The sequence below is a fragment of the Netta rufina genome (assembly GCF_964035555.1).
Source record: "Netta rufina genome assembly, chromosome: 2".
In the NCBI taxonomy this organism is placed as follows: Eukaryota; Metazoa; Chordata; class Aves; order Anseriformes; family Anatidae; genus Netta; species Netta rufina.
In genome coordinates this window covers 137,235,928-137,256,787 of record NC_140124.1, presented here as the reverse complement: position 1 = coordinate 137,256,787, position 20,860 = coordinate 137,235,928, and the positions used below count along the sequence as shown (strand labels likewise).

Here is a 20,860-nt window from a genome sequence, read left to right as displayed (position 1 = left end):
TGGCTTGTATCAGGAATAGCGTAGCCAGCAGGACCAGGGAGGTGATCATTCTCCTCTGCTCTGCTGATGCCACACCTCAGGTACTGTGTTCAGTTTTGGGCCCCTCATTACAAGAAGGACATCGAGGCCCTGGAGCATGTCCAGAGCAGGGCTATGAAGCTGGTGAAGGGCCTGGAGCACAAGGCCTGTGAGGAGCGGCTGAGGGAGCTGGGGGTGGTTGGTCTGGGGAACAGGAGGCTCAGGGGAGACCTCATTGCTCTCTGCAACTACCTGAAAGGAAGGTGTGGGGAGCTGGGGGTCAGCCTCTTCTCACAGGTAACCAGTGATAGGACTAGAGGGAATGGCCTCAAGTTGTACCAGGGGAGGTTCAGGCTGCAAATGAGGAGACATTTCTGTCAGAAGGAGCAGCCAGGCACTGGGATGGGTTGCCCAGGGAGGTGGTGGAGTCACCGTCCATGGGGGTGCTCAAGGAGAGGTTGGACGTGGTGCTTGGGGACATGGTTCAGTGGGTGACATTGGTGGCAGCATGATGGTTGGACCAGGTGATCTTGGAGGTCTCTTCCAACCCCAATGATCCTATGATTCAGTGCCACACCACGGCACGAAACCTCTGCTCGCTCATTCCCACACCCCTCAGCAGCCCGACCCCACCGCAACGCCTCAACACGTCGCTCTCCCCCGGCCACCTTCACCCATTACGGAGTACCAAATCCACACGGCGTTAAATAATAATTTATTAAATAAAGGCATGGCAGGGAGGGGGGGGGGGGAAGAATAAACACCCCAGCGAGAGGCGGGCGGCGACTGTGTGGCGAGCGGGACCCGCCCCGAGGCGGCGCCGCCGCCGCCATACGCGTGAGCTCAGCGCGTCGCGGAAACCGACGGCCCCGGCGCCGCCTCCCCTCAGCGGGCAGGGCCGGCCCCGGCAGCGCCGGCCCCGGCAGCGCCGCCCCGTTCTCTCCTCTCGCCTCCTCTCCCTCACACACAGAGACACGGACCCGGGGAGAGGCTCCCTGCGCCGGGCCGGCTTCTTCTGCCGCCGCCCCGCAGGTACACGGCGGCGGGGAAGCGCCCCCCCCCCCCCCCCCTCCGCCCCCGGTTCTCCGCCGGGGGCTGGCAGCCGCCGCCCTGAGCGTGGCGGAGGGGGGCGATGAGGGAAGGGGGGGGGGAGGTGGAGCGGAGCCGCCTCTGGGAGGAGGAGAGGGGTCTGGGGGGGTCCGGGGGGGTCCGGGGAGGGTTGGAAGAGGGGGGCGCTGCCCCTCGCATTGCTGGAGGGTGAAGTCATCGCGCCCATTGTCTCCCCCCCGGGCGGGGCGAGGGGCCTGTCCCGCCCCGAGGAGGAGGAAGAGGAGGAGGAGGAGGAAGATGGGGGGGGTTGGGGGTGTCAGGACCTCGGTTCAGCCCCCCTGGAGGTGCGGGGAGGGGGCGGGAGGTGGCAGCGGGGGCGCTTTCCTGGTCCCCGTCCCCCTGCGGCAGCGCGGCGTGCTGCGGGAGGATGGGGGAAAAAAGGCGAAAAACGGGGAAAAATGGGGAACGACTCTGGGAAGGGCTGCAGGAGGGTGTGGGGGGGCTCCTGGTGCCCCACAGTGAACGGGAAGGCTGAGGGGAGGGGGGCACAGAGCAGGGGAAGGGGCCTCCCTGCCCCCGGGGGAGGCTCGCTGGAAACGTGCCTGGGTTTCCCTGCGAGGAGCACAGCAAATCCCGGTTCTGGTCAAAAAAATAGAAATAAAATACCGGAGCTGGCGTTGGAAGCGATTAGGGCTTTATCTCGGTTGTCATCGAGGACAGCAGTGGTTTTTTTTTATTATTTATTTTTTTTCGAAAAGGCAAAGGGCAGGTTGGGAAATGGAGCTTGCAGCGTTCACTTCTGCAGAGCAGCCTCAGAAACTCACTTCCAAATACCAGCTTTCGTAATTTTTACTTCAAAGCTGTTTTTTTTTTTTTTCAAACTTTTTTTTTTTTCTTTTGAAAAAGAGTTTCGTTTTTTGTCAGCTCAAGGGCTGCATTCCCCTATCTGCTGAAATGCTGTGGTGGGGTTGCTGGGTGGAAAAAGGAGGCTTTCGGTTCAACGTCCAGAGCACGGGGAGCTGCCGGCTTCAGGGAATTCGCTTGCCTACGTAGAAGCACTGGTTGTGTAACAGCACTCACTGCTTTCTGAAGTTTTAGCATCACTTCCCTTGTAAACGTTGCTCTGCTTGCACTTGGAAACTTTCAGAAAGCTGCAAAACCGCTTCGTTTTAATTGCACGTGAGCCCAGACCCGTTTGGACCAGAAAATGAAAATGAAAGTTTTGGGCGTAATGGCAATAATGCTGCTCTTCAGGTCAGCTCACTAAAAGGTTTACAGGAAACCTCTCTCCCATATGCATGCTTTTTGAACCGTGCCAGAGTTTCAGCAGTGCTTTATGAAATTCAGCATTTTACAGATGCTGAATTCTGCCTCTTGTCTCCACGCCGTCAGCTCGTTTTGAGTTTGAGGACATCAGATCATAAATTTCTACGAGGGGGAATTGAAATGTGTATATGCGGTTTTCTTCCATCCACTTCCCCTTAGTTCCAGCAGCCAAACGATGCTGTTCTTGCATAGAGCCGTCATCAGATTGTGTTTAATTACGCTTGTTGAGGCTCAGGAGGAAGGAAGGCACTTGATAGATGTATTTGTTTACCTTCGTAGTGTGTACAAATCCTTGTCTCTGCCTTAGTAAATGAATCATTAAAGCTCCCTTAGTCCTGGGATTCCAAGTTAGTATTAATATACATGTTGGGACAACTTGTTTTGTGTGGATATTTTCAACTTGTGAAAGAGCACAAGTCCTTGAATTCTTTTGTCAGTTGGGCAGAGCCTTCTGATGGAAAATGGGCAAATTTTTCTCTTCTTTAAATTATTCATTAACTGCGTTTTACTATTTAACATGGCAAAAACTTGAGACTCTCAGTTTGTCAGGTGGGTAGGTGATTCTTCCTAACCTTCCCTTTTTTATTTTTTCCCCTGTTTACTTGGGCTTTTTTGATCTTCACGCGGTCTCATTAAAAAGATTCTTCACAAGGATACCTTTTCTTCCTTTCCAGTGGGATGCCTGAATCTTTTCAAAGGACTTCTGAATCCTGGAAGTGCTAAGAAAGGTCTTTGAACTCTGAACTGCAGCTACGCTGTGCTGTGCCACAGTCTGATGGCTTGTGGCCAAGCTTGTGGTCTCTATTATGGGGTCAGTTTACTCTGGCCCATGGTCAGACATCCGTAATTAGCTTTGTGATTTGTTTTCTGAATTGTACCTAAACGCTGCATACCAGCTTAGTGGGAGAAATTTTAATACCTGACTGGAACAAATTGATGGATATGTGTTGTAGGTTTTCCATTTCTTAGTGTGATTTCTGGCATGTAGCTGAGTTGTGAGTCAGTCGGATTCGTAGGGTCAGCAAATGCTCTAGGAAGGACTAATAAAAATAGTCATTTTAACGCTGGCTTATCCACAAGAAAGTTAATGTCACTTTTTTTTTTCTCTCTCTTTGCATTTGTCTTAGACCTAAGTTTCCGTTGTCACCTCTGCATTAACTGATGGAAGAAGTGTAGCTGAAAGAAGTGGTGCACGTAACTCGGCTTCAAGATACGGTGAGAATGGTGTTGGATCTAAAGTTGCTAGATGCGTCTGAATTGCACCAGGACGTAGACTTCTACCAAGAAGGTAAAATGTTGCGTTGAGCCTTAGAGAAATGGTTGTTTTTAATAGTGTTGGCCTTTGATTTCAGCGATGTACTTTTTTTTTTTTTTTTTTTTCTTTTCCCATGAATGTGAAGGAGGCTCTGTCAGTTCCTAGGAAATTGTTTTTGTTTTTGTTTTTTTTTAAATGTTCCTGAGATTTCACAAGAGGGGACTTCCTTTCATTTTTGATTCTTTGAAGTGGAAGTTTTATCCACGATCTACCCTAATGTCAGTTGATTCATAGTAGTTTATCTTTGGTGAAATAATCTTAAAGAAAACTGAAACTTTTTTGTGTTGTAGATAGCTTAGATTTCAGATATTCTGTGCTCTACCTCAGGAAGAAAGAAAACTCCAAATAAATGACTTCAGCTTGAACTAAGGAATCCAGCCCCAACCAGACTTCCATGTGTTTTCTTTCTGTTCAGAGCAGAATTTCAGTCTCTTCCTCGTACCTTTTCATTAAAAGGTTATTTCAGAAGATTCTTTCAGTCACTCTTATTTATTTTCAGTGTTTTCTAACTTATTTGGTCTCAGGTCTACTGCTGATACTTATCAATTGACAGATTCATTCCAAACTTCTGAGAAACTGACTCTCACCTTCTTATCCAAGGCTTCCTCGTAAAGATATTTTCTTTAGTTGATAAGATCAGTGGAAGAGACTTTCATCATCTGAGTCCTAAGAAGGCTTAGTCTTCTTCCTTCAGTGATCTCTGGTTGTTTCATGTATGTTTCTGGCAGTTTTCAGGCACTGCAGAGCTGTTTCACCTTGGTTTTGATTGCTGGGCCTTCCCTGGCATGTGTGGCTCGCTTCCCTTTGTGCAGTGGGCTCAGTGTACTGACTCAAGGATCCAAAACATGGCAGTGATATCTAAAAAGAACTGTAAATGTTATGTGGGACTGGATATTACAGGCCTTAACAACATGGTTTTTATTGTATGCATGACTTATATTAGTTTGAATTCTTGAAAGATGGAGTTGAGAGAAGAAGAAAGCCCCACAGCTGAGCAGTGAGATGTCATTTGTGGTATCACTCGCTCTTTCCTCATTAAGACAAGCAAGGAGGGCTTTGACTCTGTTCTGCTTGACTTTTGTGGAAGTTCTTCTACAAGAAGATTTAACCCTACCTGGAGGTTTATCCACAGAATGAAAAAAAAGGTAGGAGTGCTTATAGTACTCTTTTGCAGTGTAAGAATTACAATAGGCTTTCCACTCTTAACCTGTGGATTGAAGTCAGCCATCTGCTGGATGACTCCTAGCATCTTGCTGAACAGGTAGTCTAAGCACTGCAGCCACAATTGCCTTTACGAGGTGAGCATAGCTAGAGAAGAATATTTTTTTTCTGAAGGATGAGTTTCTAGCAGGTTCCTTTGCACTTTTAGGTATATTACACCAGACTGGAAAGCTGACCTAAGGGTTGCTTTAACCTAAAGCAACCAAGCAAAGAGATCTAATGAAATGAGCTTTTAAAAAAAAAAAAAAAAAAAGTTATATATACACAGGTGTTTCCTCAGGCATTAAAACTTCCTTTCTTTAGAGGCCAGCGTATCTTCTAATGATGTCTTCAGCAAGGTGGTAGAGCACCACTGGAGCCCCTCTCCAGCAGACAGGCTGAGGGAGCTGGGGGTGTTTGGCCTGGAGAAGAGAAGGCCCCGGGCAGAGCTTACAGCGGCCTGCCAGTGCCTAAAGGGGGCTGCAGGACAGCTGGGGAGGGACTCTGTGTCAGGGGGTGTAGGGATAGGACAAGGGGGAATGGTAGGAATAAAGCAGATTTAAGTTACGTATTAGGAATAAATTCTTCACTGTGAGGGTGATGAGGCCCTGGCACAGGCTGCCCAGAGAAGCTGTGGCTGCCCCATCCCTGGAGGTGCTCAAGGCCAGGCTGGATGGGGCTTTGGGCAACCTGGGCTGGTGGGAGGTGTCCCTGCCCAGGGCAGGGGGCTGGAATTAGATGATCTTTAAGGTCCCTTCCAACCCAAGCTGTTGTATGATTCTGTGAAGGCATTTGAAAGGTATCTTGCTGAAAGAAATGTTTGTACCAGTTTAATTTGGTATAGTCACTTGTTTTTCTTTTTTTTGTGTGTGTGCTTCCTAAGTGAAGCACCGCTCTGCTAATGCAAGTATCCTGTTATTGTTCAACACAAACTGTCGTTGTGGAACTATGTCAGTTCTGTTTCCATTTATAGTTGAGATAAATTACTGTTAAACAAACATTTTTCCATAGGTCCTGTAGCTGCTCCCATAAGGCAGATTAGAGCTCTTATTCTAAATTGGAGCCCCTGGCTGTCCCCTTCAGTTTTTCCATTTATTGAATAAAGAGCTGCTTCAGCAAGAGGAATGGCTCTGGACACGCTGTCTGCCATAAGAATTACGTTGCTTTGTTCTCATTGAGATTCATCGATGCTGCATATTCTCAGTAAACAAAAATATCAATTTGAAGTTTGTCGCTTAACGTTCGGGTTTCTCACAGAAAATCAAACTGTGCAAGCCACGTCAAGTTAATCAAGCTCTATTTTTATCTGAACACGCTTAATCTGTAGGAGTTCCAGTTATACTGTTTGGAGAGAGGCTTCTGCTGAGACAGATTTACCTCGCATGTTTTCCAGAAAGGGTTTGTAGGGAGTGCTGTGCGGTCCTGCACCTCAGGGATCTGCTGCGTGGTGGAGGCTGAGGTGAGACTGAAGATCCTGCCTGAGCCGTGGGGGCTTTCTGGTGCTACCTGGCTGGCATTTTTGGCATGAGGGCATCACAGCATCAGTGCTGCTGCACCTTGTTTTCATTTTATACGTATTTATACGTGCGTGTCTATACATACATATATAAATGTGTTCATATACATAAATTCACTTTGTTAGCTGTCTGCTCTCAGGCAATTAAGAGTCTTGGCACCATAGTGGCTGTGTTCCAGGGGAAAAGACTTGGTGATGATATGCCTGAATGTCCAGCTGAATGGCCAGCTGGCCATTTCCTTTGCTGGAAGCACATAGTACGCAGAACTGACTGGATATTTCAGCGAAACTGGTCAAGGGGAGGGATATTTTGGCAGAATTTCTGCAGTATCATCGTTCAGAAATCAGTCTCAGGAAGTAATATTTATATACATATATATATATATATATATATATATATATATATATATATATATTTTTTTTAGGAAGTAAAAGGCTTTTATTCTAGTCTAGGTTAGATAGCTGATGACTGCTTTTCTGCCATTGCTTTGGGCTTCTCATGACCTGGAAATTGGCGCCATATGCTCAGTCCAGATTCCGTGCTGCAGCTTTTTCTCATCTTGAGATTTAATTGTACCTTGACAGTAAATGTTTTGTTGAAGTATTAAGTGAAAATCTGTAAGGGGGCTGTGTATGAAGTGAAGATGCTGACAGAGGGTGGTGGCTGCAGCATACTTCTTGTGTTTCCCCCTACGTATCAAAATCCTTTATGTTGTGAGCTTCCAGCTGTCCCTCAAACACTGAATAGTGGAAGAACAATCAGATGGGAATAAGTAATGGCTGTAGTGAGACCACCCAACTAGCAAGGGAGTTGGAGTGAAGCCTACTGAGAAACTTTTCCATCTGGGCAGCGGTTGGGAAGTATCTTAATTTGGGCCTACCTTTCAAGTTTCCATGGCGGGCAATTTAATAAGGTGATTAATGCAAAGAAATGTCTTCCAAATGAAGCACAGTCAAGGTTAAGGGCTTCTTCTTAGGCTGTGTTACTAGAAAAACAATTTTTCTCACAAAGATTTCTGTTGTACATCCTTACGGTGTTCTTACTTTACATTCTTCTATTTTAAGTCAAAAAAATAAACAGATTAAAGTCTTAAACTCTTTTTGCTGAATCGAAGACCTTGCTGCAGTTTCACAAGAAAAGCAGTTTCCTTTTCAGTTTCATTTTACCTGTAAAGCTGTATCTAATAGTTTGGTTTGATTTCATTCTGTATCTTCAAAGAAAGGTGTCAAGCTTTGCTTTTCTATGACGCTGCTAAAAACACATCTTGGGAGACCAGGAGCCCTTTTACTCAGGGTCAGAGATGGAGGTATCAAACTTCGAGGTCCTTTTTAAGCAAGGGGATCGTCAGTGCTTGTAGCCTGTGAAGCCAGACTATTGCTTTCCTGCTGTGTAAGATTCTGTGGTCTGTGTGGGACAGCATAGAGAAGAAATCTGCAAAGATATTGTGCTTACTCTGTTCTCTTAATTTTGCAACACCATAGTTTTAAACCACCTCCATTTGGAGTTTGTTTTTGTGTCTAGTAATCAAAAGTATTTTCCTCCTTCAGTTCCTACCTGAATAATTACTTTTCCCCTTTCATTCTTCCCGTTCCTGTTTGCTGTGTTTTTTTCCCCTTTAAGTGGCCGTACACTTTTGTTTGGACTTTGTCTGTGGTGGGTAGTTGCAGAAAAGTAGGCTTTGCTTTCTGTGACCTGACACCAGGCAGAAATTCAGCTAGGGTAAGAATAGAAGAGAGCTGTGTAAGCCCAGCAGAGGAGTCCCGAGTCTTTCCATTATTAACAATTAAAGATGATTCCATGATAAATTAGGCAATGGATTAACTAACTAAAGAAAAGAGAACAAGGATAAACAAAGAGAAGGATCCTGCCTTGCAGGAATTCAGATGATTGGGATTACATGCTGCCTGCATGTCTGGAAAAGGAAGAACAAGCTCCCCTGTTTTCAGTGTTAATGTAGTTAGTAGCTAAGTTCATCTGGCACATCATAACCTTATCTCTTGCTGTTGAATTGAAGCTTCACGAGGAGGTGTTGCTTACTGGGGGCACAGTTTAAGAAATAAAAGCACCCGGTGAAGTCCTGCCCAGCAGTATTGCGACTCTCAGAGTAAGCAGTGAAAATGGTTTCTTCCCACCTCCTACACTCTGCCCTAATCAACATAATCTTGTGGCTAGATCTAGACTAAGAAGTGTTGTTTGGGTGAAGCATGAGCAGTGACACAGTTTTTCTTTTCGTTGTAGCTTTTCCCTCTGTTTTGTTTCTAAGGCGTGATCTATTTTTTTTTAGGGCAGTGTAATTAATCCATATCCTTTTTGTTATTTCAAAGGTATCAATATTATCTCAATATTACCTTTCTTTTTTTTAAGGGTAATAAATAATTCAGATTGAAACTGCGACTTGGAAATTATCAAACTGGGAATATTTGCACTGTGTCTTTTCAAAGCCATAATACTGAAAATGATACGTGCACGATTAATACGAAGCCACAATATGCTGCGTTTGTGGAGCAGATCCTCTTTAACCTAATGTAAATGTGCTTTTGTTCACCTCTGGTGGTTGAAAGTAAATAACAGGGAACATGTATTTTGATATGATTGCTGTTCTGAACTCCAGGAAAACGCACTGCAGTAGGAGCAGGCAGAGAATGACTGGCTTTATTGTGCTAGAAATCATTCACAAGAGGGACAAATCAGAACTTGAAAAGGAGGGAGCTTCCAGTTGGCAATATAGCGAACAAAAATGCAACAGTTTATGGAAAGTAGATTGATGCTTTTATCTCCTTTTTTTTTTTTTTTTTAAGTGATACAGGTTCCAAGCGCTCTGTAAAAAATAAATAAATAAAATAAATAGCTCCTTTGAATTTAGAACTACGCACCTTTAAAGTTGAACTTGCAGAAGTGTGTGCCTTGGTTCTACAGTATTACTGCAGACAAGGTAGTAACCAGTATGTGAGTGGTTTTGGAATATTTGGTGATGAAATAAAACCTTAAGTATTGTCTAAATGTATATTCCTAATGTAGTTTTAAGTTCTTCAATGGGTGTTCTGCAAAATAGTGTATTTAGTGGGTGCAGGATGGCTCAGCTTTTATTAGTGTGTAGAATGCAAAAACCCAGTATTTTTGGGGTGATGAAGACAGGGGGAGTGCCTTCCGGATGAGGTAGTTTAACTTCATTGCTCAGAAACCATGATTATGAGTGCACTAGAAATACTAGAAACAGGTGGGTACGGCTTCTGCAGTGATTAGATTGCTCCTCTTTGCCCTCTTTTAGTAATGGTAAAGGATTGCACATGTCAGCAAAGTGAAATCGATTCTGCCCATTGCATGTAGTTTGTCATGTTAAGGTTTCAGGGCGAATTCTCCAAAGTTGAGAAATACCAGAACTAAGGTTGAAGAAGCAGCCATAGCTTGATCAACTTTTATGCCTACCCTTATCAAATTGTAGTTCTCAGTTATGCTGTGGCTTTTTGGTTTCTCTTTTCCCCCCAGAGACACTTTCTGTCTGCTGGATAGTCAGTCTAGGTTGGGCAGCAGTAAACCTCATCTCCTGGGCAGTTGTTTTCCTTGAGTTGGGAGATGTAACGCAAATAAACCAGAAGATTGAAATTATTTTCATCTTCCCCGGTTAAGGCATGTGAATAATGGCTGTGCATATTATATCCCATCCTTTCCCTACTTTACAGTTGATGTGATCTGTTTTCTCATAGGTCAACGTTTAGTGGTATTTCTTGTGGATTTTTTTTTGCATGTGTGCCCCCTCGATACTGCAGAGATCCTTGGACACAGAATTTGATGTTTAACAGTCTGAAAGGAATTACGTTCTAGGATATCTCAGATCAGGCACCCAGTTCCACCCTTAATCATCTGCTTTAATATCATATCTGTTAACAGGGAAACCCATGCTGCTTCAGAGGGCTGAATATGGTATTTTACTATTTCAGCAATATTAACATATTGGTGGGCTGCAGTGCCCTAACAGGAAATCAGTTCCTTTTTGCAGTGCAGCATTATATTCAGTATTCTTCTCTTTTTTGTAAGATAAGAGGCATGATCAGTCAGTAAGGACAAGCAAAATATGGAATAGTGACCTGGCAATAATGAATCTGGCAAAGATTCTTCTACAGGGACGAAAGAGGTAAAAGCCACGCGTTAAAGCCCTCATAATTCATTTCCAAACTGCACCGAGCAAGCGGATTTAATCCCTGCTATTATTTCTCGTGCAGTTTGTGTGCTGTTTCCCAGCTGTTAAAAATAATGATTGCAATCCTACTAGCAGGTTTGGAACCTACTCGCTAGGCAGACCTCTGCTATTTGAGCTTGTGGTGTCTAATAATACTCTGTCATGCTTTACAGGGATCAGCCCGAGACAGTATGATCCATGTGCTTATGCAGAGGGTTTTATGGATCTCTTCAGGCTCTGGAGGACAAGCTGTGGAGGAAGGCATGCTTTGACAGCACAAGCCTCCTCTGCTGCTGCTTTTTTTTTTTTTCTTGTCACCAGCAGTGTACCTTTTGCTTTCTGCCTGCTTAAGTGTTGTATCCAAATCCTATTCTTATTTAGTCAGTTATGATCTTTGTTAAGAAGATTCTTAGCCAATTTAAATTCATACCCTTTCAATACCTAATTTGATGTCTTTCTCTCCTGCTGGTTGGCAGCGCTCCCTGTCAGCTCTCCCAGTTCTGCTGCTCTTTGTAGGGTCTCTGTGTTATCAGGGCCCTGTCCTTGTTAGCTCATTTTCCTCTAGTGTTTGTGATCAGTCAGTTCCCCTGCCTCGCTGTTTTTTTTTTTCAGGAGATGTATTGTCTCAATTACTTGTGCTACGAGTTCCCAGATTACTTCTCTGAACAACTCCTCACTCTGTGATTCCCATTTTTCTTTTATTTTTCTGCAGCAGGCTCTGATGACATTTATATTCCGTCACCCAAGCCCTGTGTCCAAGTCCAAGCTTGATTTGGGTTGAGCGGGAGCTTTGGAGCGCATCCAGTCCAGCCCCTGCTCGAAGCAGGGCTAATCTTAAATCAGGTTCTCAGTCCTCAGGACTGACGAGGGAAGCTTGGACTACATCCACTCTTGCTTTCATCTACTCTTTTTCTTCCCTTTCTCACAAATTTAATCCTGTCCCCTCCAAATTCAGTTATAGGGTCTTGCAGTGCCATTACTTTGTAGTGTGATCTTGGAAAGGGTAAGGCAACCTCTTAGCTTTATTTTGGGGTACTTTGGCTTATATATTGGGCATCTGGAAATGAAAGGAAGATCCTGCCCAGTTCAAGCCTGGATCAAGTTCAGGACAGATCTTTTTGCAGCCAAAACACATGCTGTTTGTTGGAAACTCTGCATTCCTCTCTGGTTCCCAAAAACTTGTAAGAATGACAATATTGACATTGCTACAGGGCTGATAAAATGTATGTCCTAGATACGCAGGTCAGAATTCACGTCCCAGTCTCAAAGCAAGCTGGTGCTAAACCTTTCTAGAGGAAATACTTCAAGTTTTGGATTTATTTTCATTCCTAGGATGACTTTCTTCATCAGTCTTGGATTTTTTGAGTTGGCATAAGCAGCTTGGTTAAACAACCACTGAAGATCTTGGTGTGTAACTTTTCAGCCCATTTTGCTTGAGAAGACTTCAAGCAGATTTGGAAATGGGATGTAACAATGGGAAACGTCAGGCAGATGTTATAATAGACTAACTGCCCTTTATTTTAACAAGAAATCATCATTTTTTGAGATAAATGACATACTAAACCGTAAAAACGAGGCGAGGCACAATGCATTCAACTGCGTATTACTTTGGTTTGTGTTTTCAGTAGCATGGTTATATTTTTCCATTTTGCCTTAATCTGACTGTCTGCTTACATTCTCCTCCCCCAGAACATCTGCTGTTTAACCAGGAGGTGCTATATCCATCCTTGCTTTAAGCCTGCTGCTGTGTATGTAGGACTGCTCTACTCTTTTTTTATGTGCTGCTCGCGTCTGGCCTGCCGAGTAAGGTCTAAGAAACTGTTGATTAGGGGGAGTTAATCCCAAAAAATAGCATAGCTTGATAATTTAGAAGCTTAGGTGCTGGTCACAAGGACGCTATTAATTTAGCAAACAGCCTCAGTGGTTTAAAACGTTAAACCTGTTGCCACCTCCTATTTATTGCTGTCCTCTTCTTGGAATTTACTTACTTATGGCCATCAATATGATGAAATGCATACCCCTGCTTCGGCTCAGATCTGGGAATTTAGTTTAAAGCTGTCTTTTAGGCAGCTTATACAGAACATTGAGCTTTGCTCTGAAGGGGGCGAGGTGTCTTTAGTGTTCTGGGTATCTGCTGTGGGCTGGGTTAACGCACAGCAGAGGCAGAGTGGACAACTACCTGTCCTAATTCAGTTTTTAAGCTACTTCGGTAGGGGCTTCGTCTGTAGGAGTCACGAATGACATTGTGAAGCTTTCTGAGGTTACAGCCTCTCTATGCCAGAGCATCTTTCTAGGGACCTAGGAAGAGGTGGATCCCTTTAGGACACGATATATTAAAGTGCATGGAAGAAACTTCCCATCTCTAGTCCTGTAGCACTTGTCAGCCCTGTGTCTGTACACACTGAGTTGTTGGAGGAACTTCTATTAAAAGAAACTTAATTTTTGGAGGAAATCCTGTTAAAATATAAAAATCTGCAAGCTGCCGAACTCTGCACGTTAGTAGAGTTTTTTGTTCAAGTATTTTTTTCCTGCTGCAGAAATACCTTTCTTAAAGTTACACAGCTCTTAATTAGTCTTTAATAACTCCAGATATTACTGTAACTTGAAGTAACTGACTTAGAAGAAAACAAATCTGAACCAAAACTGAGGGAACAATGAAAACAAATGGCGTAGTGTCAGCCAGAGTTCTGTTGAATTGCTGCAGCCTTGCATAAAGTTTGATTGATTTTTTAACTGTCGTGTCTCTAGGTACTTTACCATTGAATTGTGATATTCAGAATTGTCTTCGTATATCCGCAACCTGAGGTGACGCTGGCGTTTTCCTGGCAATTTGGCCATTGTAGTTCCCGTTCTGGGTCACAGAGCAGGGCTTGCTAGTTCTGTGGAATACTCTATGGCTGCTTTCCTTTTGTAAAGTAGTAAGGCAAGTATTCAATTCTACATCCTAGCAAGTAACTTAAGGAAATGTTTGAAAGATCTCCTGTGCTGAAATAAGGTTCCTTTGTAACAGATTTAAATAGCTTTTAAATGAGATTATACACCTGCTTCCTCTAATGTATTTGCGTAACTATTTTCTTTGGAACTGCAGGAGGAAATAAATGGTTTCAAATAAACAGTGAAGCTCCCGACTTCAAAGAACTTCCTTCAAAAGCGAAATAACTTCACTTTCCTTTCTTAAACGAATAAAAACCAAACATACCTTACCTTGGTATTTTTTTTTCTACCCGTGTCTACAGGGATTTTCATCTTGGGTCTTTTGCAGGAAAAGAAGTAGTGTGGGATGTCTAAATGAGTGCTGGAAAAGATTGGATTTATTCTCATCTGCTGCATATCTTTATTATGGTGATGTAAAAAGATAAGTTCTCTTTGAAGATGGGCTCTTGTTGGGAAGAGTCTACAGCTAAATATTTCTGCAGTAATGCTGTAGGACAGCGTCTTTTCTTTTTCAATGACTGCTTACCTGGAGTGTCCCAAAAATAGACCAGGTAACATCTGTTCTTGTGCTCTTCTTGACCGGGATGTTATTTAAGGAATACAATTAAAACGTAACAGATTTTACTGGTGGAGGCTGCTTAATTAGGATGTGTGCAGATAGCAAATCTACAAATAAGCTTCTGTGTACACACAGATGAAAAGTTTAAGTATTGGACACCCATTTGTTTCCATTATTATTGCTAAAATACTCAATGCTCCTCAATCTGTTTTAGGATTTCATTAGTTCATTTCTTTAGCAAATCCAGCCTGTAAGGACTACTTCTCACCTGGAGTATGTATATTTTTGCGGTGTTTATAAGTGTATGTTTAACATTTTTAAAAGCTTGGGTTTTATTTATTTATTTTTTTGGCTTTGGTCTGTTACCAGGTTTTTAAGAGCGTGCTCTTCTAATGCGATATAACACTTACACCAACCTGCTGGAAAGAACACAATTTCTAAGATTTCTACCAGTTCAGCAGTGCTTCAGAGCAGTTTTTTGTTCGCTTCAGAGAAATGTTTTCCAAGTTCATGATTAGCAATATGTTTTATTCTTCTTGGCAAGCCAGACCTGGTATGAATTACATATGAATAGAAGGGCTATGTTTCACGTACAAAATGCTCTCTCTAGCTCTGTAGATGATCTGGCTTCCTCTTGCTTTAATCAGGACACAGCACAACTTCAATAAAGGCACTTTAATGCCTTTTTCTGAAGGAAGCTTTTCTTCATGAGCTTGTTTACAAATAGGTTAGTGTGCTTGCATCATAGTAAAGGATTGCTTTGCATCCTGTATTATAAATCTGGTATTTGGGGCAGGATTTTTTTTAAAGAAAAAAAAAATCTGTTAGAAAACTGAAATAATATGTCTTTATATGGCATAAAGCTGTAACTGCAAGGTTATATATTTAGTTGAACGTTGTTAACAACCTTGTGCTAGATCTGAGCGAGCTTGCATTCCTCACAGAAACATTTGTGTGTGCAAATACTCCTCTTCAGAAAAGGCCCACACTTTAAATTGTTGGAGCATCTGGCACCAAAGCATCGGTTTATAAAAACTTTACTTCTTGCCAGTTATGATAACAAACTGTACTTTATAGCTAACTGAGATGTTTCTGAGGCATTTAAAATAATGAGGAAAAAACAGATTTAGGCTAAAAACAATTCTTTTGAACAATTGGGATGCTATTAAAATATTTTTCTTTAATTCAATTACTTGGATTTTTAAAAAAAGTTTGGGCTATTCAACATGTTATGTGTAATCAGAGGGGAATATGGAAATAGCAGGGAGTTGCTTCACCCCATGGTGTGAAGGAAAACAAAGGGAATTCACCTCTGAGCCAAGTGTGGTGACTGGTATGCCTGTGCTTACCTGGGCAATGTGTGCTGGCCATGTAAATCTTCATAATTAATAATAATCAGACTACCAGGATACTTCTGCTGTATCCCAGCTCCTTCGTGTAGCCAATCTCTGGTGCTTGACAAGAAGACAATTTCCCCCTCCACCTTTAAAACAAACCCAAAGGAATCTGCTCCATCCACTCATGCAGAGAGAAGTTCTGCATTGGGCTTGGTTCATCTCTGAGCCCTGCACGTGGCCAGCAAAGACCTTGCAGCCTGAGATTAAATTGCTAAAAGAAGTATTAATTTCAGCTGAAACGTATCCAGTGTGCTCCGAGGGGATATTACCACAGGCTTAATAATGCTTCAACAAAAGAAGGAAAAAAATACAATGTCAGATTGCTGTAAGTCTTATAAATAAGACAAAAGCCATACCTGGTCAGGACAATTTTGTTCATTTTTTTTCCTTGACAACTAGTTATGATTACTGGGGGAGAAAAGTACTTTAGTCCAAAGTTGAAATTCAAGTGATTGCTCTGGTGTCTAGCTGGGCTTCTCGCCTGGCTCTGTTCTTCCTCTGTATATGCAGTTAGCTGTCAAAATGTCTGGCTTTTGACTATCATTTTATTTTTTTTATTTTGTGGAAGGACATTTTAAGAAAACATTTAACATCTCTGTTTGTTTTTTTTTTTTTTTTGTTATCTCCTTGATTTTTGCTGCTCTTGTTCAAGAGATGGGGAAATGGGAAGAAACGGCCCTCAAGGCTGAAAGGATTTTGCACTTGCATGGAAAAGTGATTTCAGAACTTGAAGTTAACTTTTGTCGCAGTTGTTGTCATTGTAATTTATCACTTAAAGTTCATTGAAGGCACTTACGTTAATTCCTGGATATTCTGTTTAGTCATTTTCAAAGCTGCTCTATTCAGGTTAGTGGTTTGGAAACAGAAATGAGCAGCTGGATTAGATACAGGTGTTACCTAAGAAAAATAAATTGTGAAATGAAGTTACTGGGGACAGTCATTACAGCATGGAATAAAAGCAACCGTAGGAATGGGGCTTGCACGTGTAAGAGAGAGCATCCAGGAGATGTTTGGGAGCTGCTGGCTTCCTTTTAGGCTTAGGGGGGTGAGAAAAAAAAATTGCCAGAAGAAATCTTGCATACATTGAAATCATGGAAGGAACAAGAGTAAAAACTTCTCATTTTGCCTGTGCAAAAGTGAAAAGCCATGTTTTCCTTGGAACTAATTACAGAAGACAGTAATATTAGAATTAATATTCCAATTATTATTACTCTAATTACAGAAGGAGTAATATTTATCTCATCAATTACGCAGTCTGCCCCCTTTTTAATTGAAGCTCCTGAGAAGGCAGCTGATGTCTGAGAGTTCAGCTGTTGGTTTCCTTCAGGTGCATTGCCAGTAATAAATAGTTCTCCAGGCAAAAGTATCTCCTACTTCTTCTGCTTTTGCAACACTTGTTGTCTTAATTCTGTTTTGCACTGTACAGATGTGGCTTTATAGTTTAAACAGAACAGTTTGCCTTGGGAGGATCAAAATCTGCTTGCATCCCTTGATAGTGCTGTCTTTACAGCGTTTGTAGCAGTAAGTAAAATGTTCTTTGACTAAATAAAACAGTTTGATTACTAGATTTGATCCTAGATACTGCTGTATCATCAGATTAATCAAGTTTACTCTCGTGATGCGGGGAAGAACACCTTGAACATCTTTTTGTTGCAATAATTCATTTAAATCCAATACATTAAAAGAATATGAAGGCTTTAAGAGCAGTAACTCCCTAAATAGCTGGTTCTTAATGTTTTAATCTGTTGCACAATGGTGAGATTTTAACTGAGGGAAAGCTGACTGCATATTTAATAATGGAGGAAGTTTTAGTGGAGTGTAAATGCAGTATCAATGGCGTATCTATAAAACAGAGGCCTAGAGTTGTTCCAAATGAAGCCAGAAATCAGCCTACTGTGTGGCTAAGCTGGAAAGAAACCGAGGGTTCACTGTACTTTGGCACTGATGTTTATTTGGCAGCACACCATTTTTTCTTATCTTGGCTAATGTTTTATCAGTCAGTGCACTTAGATGTGGATCACTTGAATTCCATTTATCCACTGTCCACCTGAAAATGCGAAGCACACGAAACTGTGGAAAATACCTGTCATACACCATAGCAAAGGAAACGACCCTAATTTATTTTCTTTAACTGAACTCTGTATAGCTTTGATATTATCTATTGAAATCATGATGTGGTACAGATCAATATGTCTAAGCTGCTGTCACTTTAAAGAGAAAAAAAAAAAAAAAGATGCAAGACCGAAAAATTTCATGGCGTTTCTTCTCAAGGTTTATTATTTCAGTCTGATTCATTTCCTGTTTTTCTGCTAATGTACTGACAAAAGCAGAAACAAGTATCCTTCAACTGTTTGTTTGTAAATCGAGAAAATGTGTAACTTACTCTATCACAAGTGGCTGTGCCTAGCTGTAACTGGTGCAAAGGTTGATGCAGGTCTTCCTCAGTCCCTGCTCATGCGTTTCCTTCCCCTGCTGCGCCAAGGATCTGGATGCGATGGAGGTGGTGACCCTGCTCAGGTAGGGGAAAGATGAAGGTAGGGTAGAACTCCTCCTCTTCCCTCACACGAGAGCAAGGAGATGCTCGGTAAAATCAGACGCAAAATAAGGCCTGGTTTTAAAGGAGTGATCTCTTTTTAAGCCAGGTTTCATGAGACTGTTGAGCTCGTTACCATAGAACTTGCTGAGGATTCGCAGCAAAGAGAGAGATTTGGTATTTAAACGGATAACAATATACCAAGTTAATGATGGAAAATGCTAGAACCTACTGGCAGGGAGATAAGCCTGAGTTTTGGATTTGAAAGTAGCCTGATGAGAGTTCACGTTTAGGGCATGGGCCCAGTGGGAAACTTCTTGCCCCTTTCATCTCCACCGTGGAGCCCTTCCTGTGTGCGCTGGAGGCAGGATCCTGTCCATGTGAGCTCAGGGTAACTGCTTGTGTCCCTGGCAAGTCTGAGGGCAGGAATGCAGGTGGATGTTCAACTGACAGTGTACCTTTTGTCATGGTTATTGATACCCTGAAATGTATTAAAATTGTAAGGTGTTGGCACATTTTCATCAGATTTATAATGCTTGAATAAAAGATGGATTCTGTTAAATGCAATTTTTATGTTAAAGGGGTAGCCAAAGAGTATGTCTTCCACAAGAGCTAAATCCCATTTCTCTCAAGCAAATGCCTGGAAAAGATAAACGCTTCCAGCAGGGTATTTCTCATGATGTTGTAGCTCATCCTGTAATTCACAAATTTATGAATTAGGAGGCAGATGGAAGTTTGCAGCTTCTTTTAGAAAACGTAATCAAATAAAGTAATTGTTTAAATGGCCTTTTAAATTAAATTTGGGATTACAGTCGTCTAGTATTTAAATCCTTTTCAAACTTGTATTTCAGAATTAGTTTGATAGCATAGCAGGCGTGGTCGTCTTGTACGTGTTCTTATTTCTTGGTTGAAGAATGCTTCTCTTTGGGGAAGCAAAAGGAAGGCCTTCAAGCTTGTGAATTCTTCTTCCAGTTGAGCATTTCTATGTGTCGGTAAGGTTTTATTAGGTTCTTAGCTATAGGTAATTTCATCTAGAAGTATCCACCTTTTTCTGTTACACTGTATGATGATGTTAGCGGAAATTTCATTAAGTGCTTTGCCCTTTTTCATCAAGTATTTGCCTTTTTAGATGTGTGGATCCCCGAAGGATGGGGAAGGCGTGCTTCTGAATGGCACAAAATGCCTCCAGGCCACTGTTACGGACCGTATCTTCTGCTGGGCAGAGTAAAACTTCAGGGCTCTTTCTTCAGTGATGTCAGTCACATGGAAGAGGTTATACTGCAAAATTAGCAGTTGATTAAAAGGAGAAACAATCTTTCTACTGTGGATAGTTGAGAGAGGCGGTGTGGCTAAGTATGAGGAAGGAAAAAAACATGCCTTATTTCTGCTCCAAAGGGCAACGGGATTTATAAATGTTGTTGAAGATAGCCATGGTGATGAGAGGCCAGACCGCTGTGCTACACGCCCAGAGTGACAGGCAGCTGAGTGCACGTCGTGAAGTTTCTGTGGCTTCATGCTTAGCGCTGGGTGGCTCCGACGCAGGAGGCTGACGGTTCATGTGATTCCCCAGCTGGCTGCAAGATAAGTCACGTTCTCCCCTGCCCCACAGACAGTGTGAGAGCTTGGCAAGTCCTGGTATCTGTCTGCCTCAGCCCCCTATCTGTGAAACGAGAGCGAGGCTTCCTTTTCTCTCCGTGCTTTGTTTTTAGAATTTAAACTGCCCGGGGATAGCCACGCTCACACGTGTGTGATGCTCGGAGTGGCCTTGGTAGGCCTTCCAGATTGATTGAGACTGCTGGCGTGAAGTAAGCAACAAGGAATTCATCTTTATAGGGGTATATGTCCCAATATTTGGGCCTATCAGTATCTCCTATGATTAAGATCCTTTAATACTTGACATCGTAAAGGCAGGCTTTTGATTCAATTTCATTCAAAATGTAAATGATCTGAAACTTATATCCAGGTTGAGCCACAAAACATGAAAACGAATATAAAACCCCACCCAATCATTGTCTCTGAGAACACAGAGGGAAGGTTTCTTCATGATTACGAATCTAATCCCTTGCAGCTGCCCTGATGGAGCTGTGGTGTCTGTGTTCTGGAGCAGAGGTGGCTGGCGCTTTCTTAACCAGAAGCCTTGCTCCATCTCTGTTGGGTGCCTGTGAGAGCTTGGAAATGATGGCAGCTTTTTAGAAAACTGTTCAGAGCATTTGCTTTAAAGACTGGTTGCTGTGGCACCTACGTTTCTGTGTATTTCACATCTAACCCCTTAAACCCTGTGTCTGCTGCAGCAGGAGCGTGGATTTATCTCATGGTTCCTTGTGTTTTCTTCTCCATGGTCCCTACTTCCTCAGTCTGTCTGAGGGGAAGGCGTTCTTACAGGTTTGTTTTCCTCTTTAGAAACCCATCGGTGAACGTTAATCAAATGTGATGTGGGGATGGAAGTCTCAAAGAGAAACTAATTCTAGTTAATGCTAGCTAAGTCTTCTCTCGTGGTGTCTGCACATTACTGAACGGCATAAAATTCATATAAAAGAATGTATTTATGCCCGAACCAGAGGAAAATGTATTGTTGATGCTTAAATCATGATAGAAACCAGCTACATATTTTGGAGAGTGCTGCGGTGTAAGCTTAGGTTAGGAAATGCTGGAGTGAGAGGTCTGCGGTGGCCTCATTCGTAGAGTTGTGTGTGTGGTGTTGGGCAAGGCCCTTATTAGGGACTCGTTGGGTGCTTCTTCTTCTTTGTGCCCTTCTCCAGATGTTAAGGGGTTGATTTAGAAGTAGCCAGCACTGTCAGTGCTTAACAGAAGCTTTGAGCCTATACAATCCTATA

General features: G+C 42.6%; 1 protein-coding gene across 1 annotated transcript in view; it reads left to right on the top strand.

Moving 5' to 3' along the window:
• Positions 1 to 927: 927 nt before the first annotated feature.
• The window catches only part of RNF19A (ring finger protein 19A, RBR E3 ubiquitin protein ligase), a 55,829-nt gene continuing 35,896 nt past the window's right edge, over positions 928 to 20,860 (top strand). Inside the window, exons 1-2 of the mRNA XM_084307000.1 lie at positions 928 to 1,050; positions 3,522 to 3,682. The gene's annotated coding sequence lies outside the window, so the exon portion shown is untranslated. The remainder of the gene's footprint in view (positions 1,051 to 3,521; positions 3,683 to 20,860) is intronic.